Here is a 12,693-nt window from a genome sequence, read left to right on the forward strand (position 1 = left end):
CCCTCAAGGTTTGCTGGGATCTGGGATTAGGGGGTTGATAAGAACCTCTACTGCCCATGGACATGTTTTTCTTCTGCAGTTAAACACAAATGCATGGAGACGTTTGACTGCTGCTTGGCGTTACTGCTCAAGTTATATAAAAGCTTTGCAGCTCCTTTTGCTGTCAATATATCAAAGTTTAAAAAAAATCATCAAAGTGTGAAATTTCATTTAAAGTCTTCGCCAGTCTACAGCTCTATTTCACAGGCCCATCAAATAAAAGTAAAGATGAAAAATACACTGAAAGTACTTGAGAAAGTTTGCAGCAGTACCCCTGCCCTGTTGTTGTTTATTCTGTCTCCCTTTATTTGCTTTGAAACTAGAACGGATCAATTTTCATCTAGAAAATGACATCATGAAGTGAAAGGAAGCAGCTTCTCCCAGACTTTAATGAGAAGACAACCTGAAATCATCATTACAGTGGAATCTTTTGTTTAACAAATATATATGTATTTGTTGCCTCTGTAGTCATTTCAGCATTTTAATTGCCTCTCCTGATATAAGTTGGCAGAAAATTTCTTGAATCTTCCAAAACAAATCAGACAGACCTTAGAATATGAATGCCAGCAGAACTTAAACCTCCTTCAAAGAATTCTTTAGCTGGGGATTTACAACAATTGCATAAAGAAGAAAAGTCTGACTTTTAAGATAATCTACTATAGTCTAAAAGCATTAACATTCCATTACTAAGGTTTTCTTGAGTATTTCATGACTCAGTGATTCATTTCTCCAAGACTGGTTATTCTGAGTACATTACTATCTCTATATAAGTGAGTGCATGCAACAATGATCATTAAATTGTTTCCTTTCATAAGCTCCCAAACTCTACCCTCAAAAGGGGCGGGGGGAGGTGTCTCAGTAAGCAGGATACCTTACATAGAAGGAAGGACCTCTAAATGGCTAAGCTCAGAGGAAGTCTGAAACCCTTACAGCATGCAGGTAATTAAGGAAACTTCACTGGCTAAGAAACAAAGGAAAAGTCCAACTTTTAGGCTTGGGCATCAAGTTGATAAATTAACGATTCTTTCATTAAATAAGTAATGAAATAACTCAAGAGAGCCATTTTTCATCAGTGCTGAATTTTCTCATTTCTGTCCTTTGCAAATTAGATATACAATAAAAATGTGTATATATCAGGGTTCAATCAAGGAATACAAGCATGTTAAAAGCACGGGGAATTGATAGGCATCTGGGCTAAACCTATTGGCCTATTAGCAATAATGCAATCTATACCTTTTAAAGTGTTTCTGCTTGTGTGAAATTTCACTAGACACCTCTCCCATTGAACTCATTCACGCATCTTAAACCAAAGCTTCCCTAGGCTGACTTTAAGAATTATATTCCTGAAAGGATCTCCCCTTAGGCAGAGAGTTTCTAATTAAATAGCTTTTAGTGTAAAATAAACTCTCTGCTCTGTATAAATATGCTATTCCAACTAATTTAAATGTTATTTCATGTTTGTGTTAGGTTTGACTATAATCTAACTGGCCAAAGTGTTTGTGTACCAGGTTGTTAAGACCAATATTTCCTAATGTAAACAAATTCTTTAGATACTTTGCACAGTTTACATTGTTAGAACCAATCACCACTGCTTTAATAAATTCCCTCCACTGAAATACTGTTCTGCTTTAGAAAAATGAAAAGATTTTGAGGTTATTTCACTATTTTAACACATAGCATTTTCCTCCTTCAAAATAATCTTGACACATGTAATTAAGAAACTGTCAGACTATTATTAATTTTTAATTTAAAACCTAAATGAAATAATTACAGGAATCAATCAATAAGGCACCTATTCAAATTACAGAGCAATTACATAAATACTCAAAATTAATACTTTAGGCCAATTCCGGAAGATTTCAGTCTATAACATGCGAAGACATCAAACAACACAAAAAGTGTGACATGGGGAGGATGAATAGTTCCTGTCTTAAATAGGCTGAAATGAGGTCATTAGGCCCCCCACCAGCCATGCCCAATGCACTCAAGTCGCAACTCTTTTTAAAAAGTTAATTTATTTCCATCAGACATATATTTCAGGGATCAAAAAGAAAAAAAAAAATGGCCTCATCCAAATGCTGTACAAAATCACACTTAGGAATGTAAGGCCTAATTACTTGAATTTTCAGTTTAGTGTATATATTGTGTTCTGCAAAGACCAATCTGGGAGAAGAGGGAAGAGAGGGAAAAGAGAGCAGGAGGTGTTTTTTAGAACTAATAATACCATCCTGGCTAATGGCACTGCCCATGTATTTGCACGGCGGCCGGCCCTCCATACCTCTGACTAAAGGGTTCTTTTACTTGGAGACGCGGACAGTCCATCATTTCAAACTGAAGTGGCAGCTGGAAAATGTGGAACAGCTGGCAAAGAGCTGGGAGAAAATGTTTTACATAAATATATGTACATATAAACTGGCAGAGGGCCATGAGCACTGTACCCAAGGCCAGAATCTTTCCGGCGGTCTACACGAGGGAGATGAGAAGTTGGGGGGCAGGAGAAACAGCGTCGGAGGAAACCTCCTTAATCATCTTTCCACACAGTGAGCACGGGAAGCCTGCGGTCCTGCACCTCTGAGGAGATGGCATCCTTCTGAAAAAGGTGCACTCGTGGACACGAGCACAAATTTCAGAAAATGATAAAAAGCCGGGTGAGCAGTGGAGCGTCCGCATCTGGCATTCTGCTTAAAAGTCGCTTCACAAACTCTCCAACTTTGGGGTCAATATTTACTCCCTCTCCACCTCCTCCCGCCCATTTTCCCGCTGCAACTCCAGAAAGTAACTGTCCCCTGCAGAGTGATTCATACCCAACTCTGCTCTGTGTAAATGCGGCCTCTTAAAGGATTACTGCAAGGGCCACGGTTACTTTTTCTTTTTTGAGCGTACTGGCCCTGGAAAGGAAAAGAAATAAAAGAGAATCCCAAATCATACACAGATGGTACAACTTTCACTTTTCCTCTACCGACGGAGGCGCGCCTCTCTCCATCCGCTCACACCACACCCCCACCCTCCGAAGTGGAGCTCTAGCTGAAGAAAGCCCCGGCAGCTGCGGTCCCCGCGCGTACCCACCTCGCCGCCCGCCTCCTTCCGCCCATCAGGATGGCGGTGCGCGCCCGGCGCCGGAGCCCGGGAGCGCAACAGAGCAAAGGAAGGAGCTTGGATCTTTGGGGTCTAACGTAGTTCTTTTTAACCCTTTGGGAGAGAGTGAAGGAGAGGGGTGCAGTCGCCGCTGCTGCGAACTTCGTCCCCCCTCTGGGATGTTAAATTCTGCAGTCCTTCCCTGGACCGCCGAGGGATCAGACACTTGGAAAGGGACCTTCAAGAAGGAGGGAGCGAATGAAAGACTTGTTCCGACGCCTTACGGGTGGCTCTCTAAATCTGGGCGCCTTTTGACAGCCATTTTCATATTATTCGTTTCCCTGTTGAAGACCACCTCTGGACTCGCAGGCGGGGGCGCGGCCGCAGGAGCGGGCTGCCGGGCCCGCAAAACAAAGAACTTCGGGCGGGACGTACCTGCGGCGGCGGCGGCTGTCAAGTCCCCGAACTTCCCATAGACCCGCGTCCCGGGCGCGAGCGGACTGCTCCCGGCTCCGCGCAGTAGCGGGTGGCTCGGGTTACCGCGAGCGGCCGGGCTGCGCGCAGGGTGCGCCCGCCGCGGGCATGGTGCGACGCGGGCAGCCGCGGGGCGCTCGGGGAGGGCGGGCGAGCGGCGCGGGCGAGTGGGAGCGACGAGTGTGCGCGAGTGCGAGTGTGCGAGCGCGCCGGTGGCGCTGCCCCTGCCCGCTCCCTCCCGCTCGTGCAGCTCCGGCATCAGTTTCAGGGATCGTGTAATCCGATCCCTTCTGACTCACAGGCCCTGAGTGACAGTTCTGATTTGGTTCAACCGCGGGAGGGAGGGGACAGAGAAAGAAAGAAACCCCCCACCGTCTGCCCCTCCTGGCGTCCAATCCACTTTCTGGAAAAAGGTCCCATCCCGGCCTGGAACCCCGCGCGGGGTGGAGGAGCCCCCCGCCCCGACACGGAACTGCCAGCGCTACTCACAGGGTGGAAAAGTTGTCCCTCGGCTCCGCGCTTCCCTCCCGCGCGCTCCCTCCTTTCCTCCTCTCCTCCTCTTCCTCCTCCTCCCCGCATTCCTCCTCCCCCAAGTTTTAACAGATGTTGCCGGACTCTCCACTCTTCCTCGCGCTCCCTCTTCCTCCGCCCCCGCCCCCGCCCCGTCCCTTTTCTTTCTGCCACTCTTGAGCTCGGTAGGGACGCGCCGAGCAGCAGGACGCCTGCCGCCGCAGGGGGCGAAGTTGGGAAAACTTGGAGTGCTGCTCGCCTTACTTTTGCTTTCTCGCTCCTTCCAGGCCGCGCCGGGGGCCCGCGCTTCCCCCGCCCGGCGGGTCCCCGCTCCAGGAGCGGGTCCCAGCAGCGAAGCGTGCTGCGGCAGCGAGGAGGCCGCGCTTCGCGGGCTGGGGTCGGCGGCTGGTCGGGGGGAGCCCAGGCGCCCGGAGCCACGCGCGCGCTCCCTCCCTGCCCTCCGCCTCCTCCGCCCCTCCCCGGTCCTCACACAGACACATTTATGCCTGCTCCTCCTCTTCCCCTCCTTGACCCCGCGCCCGTTCGGCGCGCCGAGGCCCCACCCACCCGACGAGGGGAAGGGGGCCGGGGCGTGATGTCACGGGCTCCCTCTTGGCCTGCGGCAGCTGCACCGCCCAGACGCCCCCCAACTGCTTGCCAAGGCTCCCGGGCCGCGTCCTTCCTGCGCCCATCTCCTCTCACTCAGCCTCTGCTCTTCCCTTTTTCTCGCTCTGGGGTTGAACTCGCTTCTTTCAAGGACTCTCAGAGCACTGCCTCCCTCCCCGCAACACACACCTCAGCTCCCCTCGCTCCTATTTTAACATTTCCCCAGGCAAACCTTAAAACTCCCTCTCTCGCGGGATGATGCATTTAGAAGTCCAGGATTTTTCCTCTCTGCTGGACTCATCTGCCCTTGGGGCCAAATCTGGGAAGTAGGAACTCCCACCACACAGCCGGCTGTCCCCTTGGGCCACTTTATAAAGGACACAAAAACAAAGATCCCGGGCTTAGAGCCGGGATTCGAACGTGTTGCTTTTCCTTGATTCATTTTCAGAGGCCCATACTGCAAAAAACTTCCCTCTTTCTTCAGCCGACCAGTCCATATTCATCTGCTCCCTGCCAGTGTACCCAACCTGAACGCGGACCTTTAAAAAAGGGGATCTGGTGGGGAGGTGGGAGGGGGAAGAAAAGCAAACCCCTGTTACACTCTAGAATCTGGGATAAGCAGAGTCTATTACCCACTTCCCCATCCAGAAGTGCCTGTGAGCTCAAGATGCTCCTGTGGAGTCTCTGGGAGTCTTGACTGAAAGAAGAGAGTGGGTGGATGAATGATTAGCTATTATGATTTGAAGAGCATTTTGAGATTCAAATGCTTAACTGGAGAATTTTTTAAGAGAATTCCCCGTGGTATTCACTATTTGTTTCCTTGGACTTGTTGCTTATCACAAGACATGACAAAAGCAGATACTGACTTAAGCTTTTATGGTACAAGTAGTAGAAATAAAGTAAGGCTGAAGTCACTTGATAGTCATTTGTTTTAAGCCTTCTCTCTACCTCACCACTCTTTAAAAGAAAACAACAACAACAACACTCATTGATCATGGAGAGCAGAAGTCTCAGAAAACTGGGTAGCCCCAGCTTCCTCTAGCTAACTGATCTCAGACCTGGCAAGATCCTCTGACCTTCTTAGGCTCTGAGCGCAGAGCTCATCAGTGGGTTAGAGTCAGGAATACCAGGCCACATACATGGTATCATATCTGTGAGAGTATAAAAAGACACAGGTATGTAAGAACTATTTTACTTTTCAAGTTGCAGAGAGCTACAAGATATTCCTTCTCTTATGCATCCCTGCAACATCAGTCTTTGTGTGTGGTGTGTGTGTGTGTGTGTGTGTTCAGGACTGCTTTGGCCTCAATCACAGGAATGCAAATAATACATCCTATCTCCTTCTTTGTTCATCCATGGCAAAAATAAATAAATAAATAAAGGACAGTCAATAAATCAACAAGTAGAATCAACTAGATATTTGACTTTTACTTCATTCTTCCAGCACATTTTTGAGTCATAAGGATCTTGGTTTTTCAGTTCTAAAGAGACTAGAACAAAGAAAAAGCAGCTAATCTTTCCTCTATGCCCAACAGAATAAATTATAAAAAGCAGGAATAATGCTGTGTCCCCTGTGTAATTTCCTCACCTTACCATCTGGGTGGAAGGGGACAACTCTGCATTAGTGGTAAACATAATTTAAGTGGGCACATTTGTCAGAAGTGGTGTGTGAAAACAGAAAAAACACACATTTTGCCTTAATATGAGTTAAATGATGCCATAATGCAGTGACTCTCAATCTGTATTAACTTCAAAACTCTTTTTCAAGTGAACCCTTCTGTAAAAATCCTAAAATATAAAAAAGGGGTTGCTCCAGTTGAAGTTGGAGAGAACTTTCAGAATCCAGCTAAGCCTTTTCTCTTTTCACCCATCGCCTTTTCAGCAGTGGTTACTAAGACATCTGTAAGAAACTCACCCAGAAACTCAGTATTGAAACTTCTGTTGTAATGATAAACAGGCACTTACAGACTTACAGGGCTCTGAGGCTGCCCCTCCTTGATATCTGAAATTCCACCATTATAGATTCACTTATAGCCTCCTCTCTCCAGTTCTCTTTTCAAATGCAAATGTCTTAGGAAATTTTAATATAGTAAGTCCTCAGAATAATTAAGCTTTTAAAACAGATTTTTTTTTTTTTTTGCAACAAGGAAGTAGGAGACTTGAAGATGCTCTCATTAGTTTCCTAGGGCTACCCTAACAAAGTATCACAAACTGAGTGACTTGAACAGCAAAAATGTATTATCTTATATTTGCGGAGACCAGAAGTCCAAAATTAAGGGGTCATGCAGAACTATGCTCCCTCTGAAACGCTTAGGGGAAAACTCTTTCTTACTCCTAACTGGTTTTTTCCTTGTTGTTGTTCTTTTTAGTTATACATGACAGTTGGCAAATTATATATACATAGAGTATAACTTACTCTATTTAGGATCCCACTTTTATAGATGTACATGATGCAGAGTTACCCTGGTCATGTATTCAAATACAAGGCTAGAAAAGTTATGTCCAATTAATTCTAGTGTCCTTCCTATTCCCCTCCCACCTCCCTTACCTTCTTTTTCCTTTGTCTAATCCAGTGGATTTCTCTTATTCCCCTCCCCAACCTCCCTTGTTTTGGGTTAGCATCCACAAATCAGAGACAATACTCAGTTTTTGGTGTTTTGGAATTGGCTTATTTCACTTAGCATAACAGTCTCCAGTTCCATCCATTTACCAGCAAATGCCATTATTTCATTCTTCTTTATGGCTGAGTAATATTCCATTGTGTATATATACCACATTATCTTTATTCATTCATTCATTGAAGGATACCTAGGTTGTTTACATTACTTGGATGTTGTAAGTTGAGCTGCTATAAACATAAGAGACTATACTTTCAGGGATCATTTCTGTAGTTTGTTACTAACTTCCTTCTTATGGTGGCTGCTAATCCGTGATGTCCCTTGGCTTCCAGCTGCTTCACTTCACTCTCTGCCTCTGTCATTATATGGCCTTCTCCTTTGTCTCTCTCTCTCTCTCCTCTTATAATGGCAAGTCATGTTGGTTAAGAGGTCCATCTTACTTCAGAATGACCTCATCTTAACTAATTATATCTGCAACACTCTTTCCAAATAAGATCATTTTCTAAAATTCCTGGGATTAGAACTACAACTTTTTTTTAGGAGGATACAGTTTAACTCATAACAATACAGTTCTCCAAAGCCATGTGTATTGGAGGCTTGGTCCTCAGTCTGGTGGCATTGAGGTGGGCCCTAAGTAGAAGGGAGTTAGGTCATTGGAGGTGCTGCCCTTGGAAGAGATTGAGATAGTTCTCTTGGAACCCCAGCTGTTCTCGTGAAAGTAGTTATTAAAAGCAAGAATGACCCCTTCCCAGTCTCTGGTTTCCTGTCTCACTGTGTGATTGCTCTCACAAGTGCTCCTACCGTGATGCCACCTTGTTGTGAGACCCTCACCACTGGGCAAATTGATGAGGCCTCCTGATCTTGGACGTTAAGCTTCTAAAACTGTGAGCTAAATAAGCCTCTCTGCTTTATAAAGTATTCAACCTCAGGTATTTTGTTTTAGCAATGGAAAATAATAGAAACAAAGCAAGCAAAATAAAAGATCTATAATAGAGAAGACAAAATGGTGAACCTGAGTATACACCTCCCTTGTTCCTCTGCATTTTTCCTCTGATATACGTGTGGTCATAAATACTCTTCTTGCCCTCAGTTACTATTTCAGCTCTTCCATTCTCCTGCACAGCAGTTCCCAGTTTATTATTGGGAAATGCTAAGGGGGTGTATCATGTGCACTGATAAACTTCCAGTTATAAGTCAAATTGATTTAAGTAGAATTTGAAAATGTAGGTGTTCTATTGAACAAAAAGTATGTAGTAGGCTTCAGGCAAGGCAGGATCCAGGAACTCAAACAATGTCTACTGTGTTCTGTTTTCCCTCTTTCAGCTCTGCTTTATTTTCACTTCATACCAACTTGTTTTAAGCAACCAAGGGGAATAGATGGAGACAGTTGAATTCCACACAATCAGTTTTACAGCTTGCATTCCCAGAGAATAATCACCTTTCCCAAAAGGTTGAAACAATTCTCTTGGCCAGGAATCCTTGGCTGCCTATAGGTAAATAATTAATACTTGTCCTCTGTAGCACTTGTCCTCTATAAAGCTCCATGCATGTTCTCTATAAAGGCCACCATTTTCCTCCATTTGAAGGCTGCTCCCATTCTGTAATGTGAAAGTACCAGTTTTGCTTTAGGCGCCCCTTCATGGAACTGCCGATTAGATGATATCTTCGGCCACTGCATTCCCAGGGTTCCACAGTATACCCCACATATGTGTGGAGAGAAGGATTCTCTCGCTTTTGGGAATTACGCTTCATCACAAGACTTTGTCTCTTCTCTCTCTCTTTCTCCTTCTTGCCTCTCCTCACCTCTTCTCTGGGTCCTCCATCCCTCTCCCAAGTCTAGCTCTTTTCCTGTAACCAGAGGAGCACAAACCTGACAAAGAGGTACTAACTGACAGGAAGAGAAGAGAAGAAGATGTCTGTCCTCCAGGTCCACCTACTAGTGATCCAGGTCACTTGTGGAGCTAATGTAACCCCCAGGACAAATGTGTAAGGATCCAGACCCCAGGGTACCAAGGGTGTCAGGGCTGATACTAACACTTTAATGGCTGCAGATGTACCCTCACAGGAAGATATCCAGAAATATTCCCCCAAAATTGGACAAGACTTGGTCGCACCACCTCCCTCACCTCTGGTATCCTAAAGGCCTCTCTTCTGCGTTCACCCCCAGGGCCATCTTGGCCATTCCTAAACGCCAGGCCCTCACTCCCAGCTCATCTCTTTAAGTTTGCTGCTGCCCACTCTGATTTCCTGATCTTGGAGGTCCTGCCCACCTAGTGCCTGCCAGTATGCTTGCAGGGAAAGCGTTGTGAAACACAGGCCGATCTTGGCCACACAAACCTGTAGGGAGAAAGGAAACACTCCTCCACCTAGTGCAGAATGGATGGGCCTGAGCCTCCCTGTGACACTGGCCAGCTGCCAGAAAGGAAAATGCTTTCAAGTGCATCACACACGGGGCCCTACTGAGAGTCTCTCACTCAGCGCCTGCGTAACTAGTTCTTCCATCTTCCTGGAACATTGGGATTATAAATGGAACCCAGATGTCTGCTGTGTCCCTCTTCACCTTGGAGATGTAGCTATAATTGACTTGGACCTCAGCCAATCCCACAAGTTGGGAAGATGGGAAACCCTCTCTTTGGATTTCTGCAAATTTCAGAGCCTGTGTGGATGCTGCATGATGCTGACCCATACCCCATGCTCAGATCCTTGCCTGCTTCATAGGAGACCCACTCACATTGGTCTGAGCTTGGTAGATGTTACTGATGATTTGGGCAACCCAGGGATGATTTTGCTCCATTGTTCTTTTTCAAAACATAAAATAATTTCTCTCTGTGTTTCAAAGCCATTTAGTAACTTGCATTTGTTTCTTGAGACCTCAAGTTCCTTTCCTGGGAGTTTATTCATGTGACACCTGGATTCACCTGTCTCTTGGGTCTTTTAGCCCAGTGTCTGCTCATGATCATCTCCCAACCATCTAGGAGCCTTACTCAGCGTTGCTAATAGTTTCCATAAAGCAGGAGCAATGGGCAGGGGCCTATGGGACAAAAACTTCACTCATTTACAAAACTTGCCTCACTCTGGAAACCTTTGTGTTGGCTGTCTTTGCCCTAGATATTCACTTACACAAAATACAAGTTTTGCTGAACTTCTTAAAAACAAGGCTACAAGAGAAGGAATGCCATATTGAACACATTCTAGCCAACTGCTCCAACATTTCCCACCAGAATTTATGTCTTTGGTCCTTCTTCAGCCATGCCTCCACTGACTTATTTACTTCTATTTAGTGCCAGCCCCAGTGACTTTTTTTAATGTCTTGGGCAGAGCAATTAATATCTGCTCCACCAAACTGGGCATTCTGAGAGTCTCCACTTTGCAGCAATACAGAGTGCCCTCCAGTTAGCAAGGTCCCTCTTCCTCATGAGGTAGGCTTAGAACTTGTGTACAGGTTAATCTGTCTTTTGAGGTTTATCTTCTACTCACCTGCGCTCACACACAATCAGCAGAAAAATAATGTTCTTTCTCCAAACAAGTGTAATGAATTCCAAGGAAAAATTTTGCTGAATAAAATTTCCTCTATGTTGTTACATAAGAAATGGACAGCTGAGCCGGGTGGCACACACCTTGTAATTCCAGTGGCTCTTGTAATCCCAGCAGCTCGGGAGGCTGAGGAAGGAGGACTGCAAGTTCAAAGCCAGCCTCAGCAAAGTGAGGTGCTAAGCAACTTGGTGAGACCCTGTCTTTAAATAAAATACAAAATCGGGCTGGGGATGTGGTTCAGTGGTTGAATGCTCCTGAGTTCAATCCCTGGTACCCCTCCCCGCAAAAAAAAAAAAAAAGTAAAGAAAGAAAGAGATAAGACTAAGGCTGTACATCTGGGAATACAATGACGAGCTGGAATATTGTAAGGCAAGACAAGAAGGTGTGGTTTTGTGCTTGGGAACCATGATACTTATGAGAAGAGGGCTTCACCCACCTCAAGAACTGTGGAATTCAGAGGAAGAGCTCTGAGATCAGAGTGAGAGGTAAACATGAATAATGATAAGAAAAATAATGGGTCTTACCCCCAAACATCAGCAAGTCAGCCAGGCCCAGATGGACTGTCAGAGAAAGCAATGTGTATGGTGCTATGAGAGAATGTTAGGGAATACCTAAGAGAATGTGAGGCCCCAGAGATCCCTAGCAGAAGAAGGGAAGGGCATAGGACCATATGAGTACATGATTCCAATAGCTGAGAGTTCAGAGCCAGTGATTTTTTAAACTGTTTTTTTAACTGTTGTTATTGTGAAACCTCATTCACGGTCTGGCATGGCTGAAAAAGGAAGCACAAGTTGTACAGAGAAGGTAATGGTAGAAGTCCACCTATTTATCTCTCTATCCATCCATCTGTCTATCCATAACATGTAGCATATGACTCTGCTTTCTATGATGGTGACAAGTAATCTTTACTTCTTTGGGGTTTCAATATTAATCAAGAGCACATACAAGACAGAGCAGATCTGGATTTAAATCCTTTCAACATCTTACCTAGTTTTGTAGCTTTGCCAATCAGTTTGCTCAGTTTGCTTACCTATAAATTAGAAATGATGATATCCATCTCATGGAATTATCACATAAAGGAAATGAGATGGGGGTATATGAAAAGAGAGCCTACTGTCTGGATTAGTAAATGCCATGAAAAGCAAATTTCCTCATCCCCCATTTTGTGTGTGTGTGTGTGTGTGTTTTATGCCAACTGAGTCCCACGTTGCCATTTACAGCTTTGTCATACTCAGTAAGGAAGACACATCCTACCTCATCTATGAAGGGGTGACTCATTCTGAAGAGATTGTCTACTGAAATATACAATGTCACAAAAACTACATCAAGAGTCTATTACTAAAGAGCTCTTGGGTGCAAAATTTCTCCCTCAAACAACTTGCCAATTCTAGGTAATATGCTTCTCTTCCATGCCCAGTACCACTTTAGAAGTCATTGATTGATACGCCATTCAGAAAAAAGCAAAGATGAAAAGCACCTGACCCTTTGCCACACTCCAGGTTTCTCTGTACTCAAACCCATCAGCAAGTACAGCTTGCAGGATGACAGTGCACAGGAAAGTGTTTGGTGAAGAGATAAGGTCTCCTTCACACTTCTGGTTGCCTGCAGTACGAGAGACTTTAGATTGATTCTCCATTCCATCATATATTCATTCAACAAATGGGCATTGAGCCCATGATATGTGTGACAGACTGCACAGACTACTGGGGAATATGATGGTGATCACATTCCTTGCCCCGACAAAGCTTAGAATTCAAGAGGAGAAGATAAACACAAATGCACACATGTGCACACTCATGCCCCCACACATGCATGATGAGCATTATAAAGGAAATGG

At 45.0% G+C, this 12,693-nt stretch overlaps 1 protein-coding gene and 1 pseudogene across 3 annotated transcripts in view; one reads left to right on the plus strand and one right to left on the minus strand.

Annotated features, from left to right (window-relative positions):
- Gli3 (GLI family zinc finger 3) overlaps nt 1–4,535 on the minus strand; it is a 273,034-nt gene extending 268,499 nt beyond the window's left edge. Inside the window, exon 1 of one of the 3 annotated variants that reach the window (XM_047562531.1) lies at nt 4,363–4,535. The gene's annotated coding sequence lies outside the window, so the exon portion shown is untranslated. Of the gene's footprint in view, nt 1–3,549; nt 3,832–4,077; nt 4,121–4,362 lie in introns of those variants that run through there. The other 2 variants (XM_047562532.1, XM_047562530.1) reach the window with 2 other exon arrangements.
- A 3,029-nt stretch (nt 4,536–7,564) lies between these two features.
- LOC124992051 (uncharacterized) lies at nt 7,565–7,648 on the plus strand (annotated as a pseudogene).
- The last annotated feature ends 5,045 nt before the right edge of the window (nt 7,649–12,693 follow it).

The sequence above is a fragment of the Sciurus carolinensis genome, chromosome 8, assembly GCF_902686445.1.
Source record: "Sciurus carolinensis chromosome 8, mSciCar1.2, whole genome shotgun sequence".
Taxonomy (NCBI): Eukaryota; Metazoa; Chordata; class Mammalia; order Rodentia; family Sciuridae; genus Sciurus; species Sciurus carolinensis.